Source organism: Scyliorhinus canicula, chromosome 13 (genome assembly GCF_902713615.1).
Source record: "Scyliorhinus canicula chromosome 13, sScyCan1.1, whole genome shotgun sequence".
Lineage (NCBI taxonomy): Eukaryota > Metazoa > Chordata > Chondrichthyes > Carcharhiniformes > Scyliorhinidae > Scyliorhinus > Scyliorhinus canicula.
Window position 1 is genome coordinate 63,751,037 of NC_052158.1, and position 3,607 is coordinate 63,754,643.

Genomic DNA, 3,607 nt, shown 5'->3' on the forward strand with positions numbered 1-3,607 from the left:
AGTTCTGTGCATCCCATCATCTCAACACTCGCCAAGATGAGTATCTAACTGCAAATGGTGATCCTTGGCCATCAATAGTGTCTTTGTGCGTGCTCTGCAAGTGCACATCATAGCTTTAAGATGATGTGGAGGGGAGAAATGGGATAAGAGTGAGGATGCACTGAAGCTGAAGTGTGCTCTTATTAGCAACAACTTATCACCTTGAGGGTTTCATGGTGTCTGAGAACTTTGTGATGCACAAGGCCATGAGAGTTCAATGTGTATCGAAACAATGTGTATCTTAAAGATCCAGGGGCTGGTTTAGCCCAGTGAGCTAGACAGCTGGTTTGTAATGCAAAACAAGGCCAGCATGGCGTGTTCAATTCCCGTACCAGCTGAGAATTCTGAATCCTCCCTCTGTGCACCTGGTCAGGCGCCGGAATGTGGCAACCACGGCTTTTCACAGTAACTTCATTGTACGTTAATGTAAGCCTACTTGTGACAATAAAAGATTATTATTAAGAGGAGGCATTGTAATGTCCGACATGCAAGTGAGTGAAACATTATCATTCTCAGGTGATCCAAATGCAGAGTAAGGTGAGGATAAAAGCAGGCCAGCATCTCTAACCGAGAGTGCTGGATTTTAATATGCTAGATAAGAAGGTGACACAGAGAATTGAGTCATCTCTGATCAGATTCACACCTGTGGAGCTTTGTCAGATTGAAGGGATACAGCTACGAGCCTACTGAGGATAGTGGAAGAGCTCTTGGCTTGATAGAGGAGGCAGGAGAAGGCGGATGAGAAAAATCTCAGCCACGATTGAATGGCCTAATTCTGCTTCTATGTCTGGCCTTATGGTCTTATAGACTGCCGCTGTGACTGGGATGCTGTTGAACTGAAGAGGCACCATCTTCTGATGTCTGATGCTGGGATGCCCTCTCCAGTTATAATTTAATCTCAGCAAGGACACAGTGCTGCCGAGGCTGCACCATACTCCAAAGGATCAGGGCAACGTAAATCTGAAGTGTAACTATTGTGACGATCCCAGTTGATGTTATAACTGGACGGGAAGATCCCAGATTGGAACCTTGGCTCAAAAGACAATGGGTTGAATTCTCCAGTGGGGATTTTCCATTGCATCGGCAGTGCATCCACTCCCACAGGTTTCCTGGCGGCATGGGGTAGCCACAATGGGAAATCCCATTGGAAGGTGGTGGGAATGGAGAATCCCACTGCCAGCGAGGGTGCGCCACCCAGGAAAACCCAGCTGGCAGACCGGAGCTCCCACGTGATGACTTTTACTTTTCATTATAAAACATGGAGGAACAGAGCGACAGGACTGTTAATTAGTTTTAACAAAATTTTTTTAAAATCAATGATACAATATGTACTTATCTGAGCAATTACATACCTGCTTTAGGATTAATATGGATTACAATGTACATCTTAATCTAGATTGGGCTCATTAACACAAAGGGCGGGATTCTCCGACCACCTGCTGGGAATAATTCCCCGGCAATTCTCCGGCCCGTGATGGGCCGAGTAGCCGTCTGTTTTCGGCGGGTCCCGCCGGCGTAAATCACAACAGGTCCTTACCGGCGGGACCTGGCTCTACGGGTGGCCTGCAGAGTCCTCGGGGTTAGGGGGGGGGGTGCGGGGGGGGGGGGGGGGGATCTGGACCCGGGGGGATGCCCCCACGGTGGCCTGGCCCGCGATCGGGGCCCACCGATCCGCGGGTGGACCTGTGCTGTGGGGGAACTCTTTCCCTCTGCACCGGCTGCTGTCAACTTCCGCCATGGCCGGTGCAGAGAAGAACCCCCTACGTAGGCGTTGGGATGACGCCAGCACTTGCTGCCGCTCCCGCGCATGCGCCAACACGCATCGGCCGGCGGAGGCTCTTCGGCGCTGGTTGGCATGGCGCCAAGCCCTTCTGCGCCGGCTGACGCAACGCCAAACACTCCGCTGCCAGCCTAGCCCCTGAAGGTGCGGAGGAACCCGCACCATCGGGGCGGCCAATGCCGGAGTGGTTCACGCCACACCTCGGTGCTGGAGTGGCCAGCCCTGCCGGTTCGCGTAGAATCCCGCCAAAAGTCCCTTTTGAGCACAGAAGATGACTGTGGGAAAATACACTGTCCTCTCGGAACCCCAAGTGAATGTCAGTGGATGTCTCCTCGGAATCCCCCCAGATAATTTTCATGTGAGAACTTCCAAACTCTACTCCCCAAAACACGATTTAAGTCTTCTCTCATAATTATGCGTTCCCTTGACGATTCGTATTCTGAAATCCAAACCAGGTTTTCCAAATGATACTTATAAACAAAACATAGTTTTATGAAGGGTAAGCCATGCTTAACAAACTTGCTTGAGTTCTTTGAAGAGATAACCTGCAAGGTGGATAATGGGGAACCTGTGGATGTGGGATATCTAGACTTCCAGAAGGCACATGACAAGGTGTTGCATACAAGACTGATCCAGAAGGTAAAATTGCAGAGGTTTGCAGTAGAATATGAGGTTGGATTGAGGATCGGCTAACTGGCAGAAAGCAGAGGGTTGTGTCATATGAGTCTTTCTCTGGCTGGCAAACTGTAACAAGTGGGGTGCCGCAGAGTTCAGTCCTCGGACCTCAACTGTTTACAATCTATATAAATGATCTGCAAGCAGGGACAGAGAGTAACAGCAAAATTTGCGGATGAGAGAAAAATAGGTGGGAAAGCAGGCAGTGAAGCGGAGATACAGATTTTACAGACGGATATAGTTAGGTTAGGAGATTGAGCCAAAATTTGCCAGATGGAGTTTAATGTCGATAAGTGTGAGGTTATCCATTTTGGCTGAGAAAATAGAAAGGCAAATTGTTATCTAAATGGTAAACAGATTCAAAATGCGTCTGGGCAGAGGGATCTGGGTGTCTTGTTCATGAATCAGAGAAAGTTGCGATGCAGGTACAGAATGTAATTAAAAAGGCAAATGGAATGTCAACATTTAGTGCAAAACAAGTAAGCGATGGTGGTATAGTGGTGAGCATAGCTGCCTTCCAAGCAGTTGGCCCGGGTTCGATTCCCGGCCATCGCAGTAATAATTTGATCAGAATTTATTGCAAAAGGGACTGGAATATAAAAGTAGAGAAGTATTGTTACAGTTGTACAGGGTGTTGGTGAGACCACATCTGGAATTTTGTGTATAGTTTTGGTCTCCTTATTTGAGGAAGGATGTGGTGACATTGGAGGCAGTTCAGAGGAGGTTCACCAGATTGATTCCGGGGATGAAGGGGTTGACGTGAGAGGAGAGATTAAACAGTTTGGCTTACACTCGCTGGAGTTTAGATGGAGGAGAGGGGGATCTAATCGAAATATATAAAATACTAAAAGGGATTGATAAAATAAACATAGACCAAATGTTCCCCTTTGTGGGGCAATGTAGATCGAGAGGTCACAGATATTAGTGGGCAGCACGGTAGCATGGTGGTTAGCATAAATGCTTCACAGCTCCAGGGTCCCAGGTTCGATTCCCGGCTGGGTCACTGTCTGTGTGGAGTCTGCACGTCCTCCCCGTGTGTGCGTGGGTTTCCTCCGGGTGCTCCGGTTTCCTCCCACAGTCCAAAGATGTGCGTGTTAGGTGGATTGGCCATGC

The 3,607-nt window shown here is 48.7% G+C and overlaps 1 non-coding gene across 1 annotated transcript; it reads left to right on the forward strand.

Moving 5' to 3' along the window:
• The first annotated feature begins 2,977 nt into the window (after nucleotides 1-2,977).
• trnag-ucc lies at nucleotides 2,978-3,049 on the forward strand. The gene has a single exon. It is a non-coding gene; the product is annotated as a tRNA-Gly (tRNA).
• The last annotated feature ends 558 nt before the right edge of the window (nucleotides 3,050-3,607 follow it).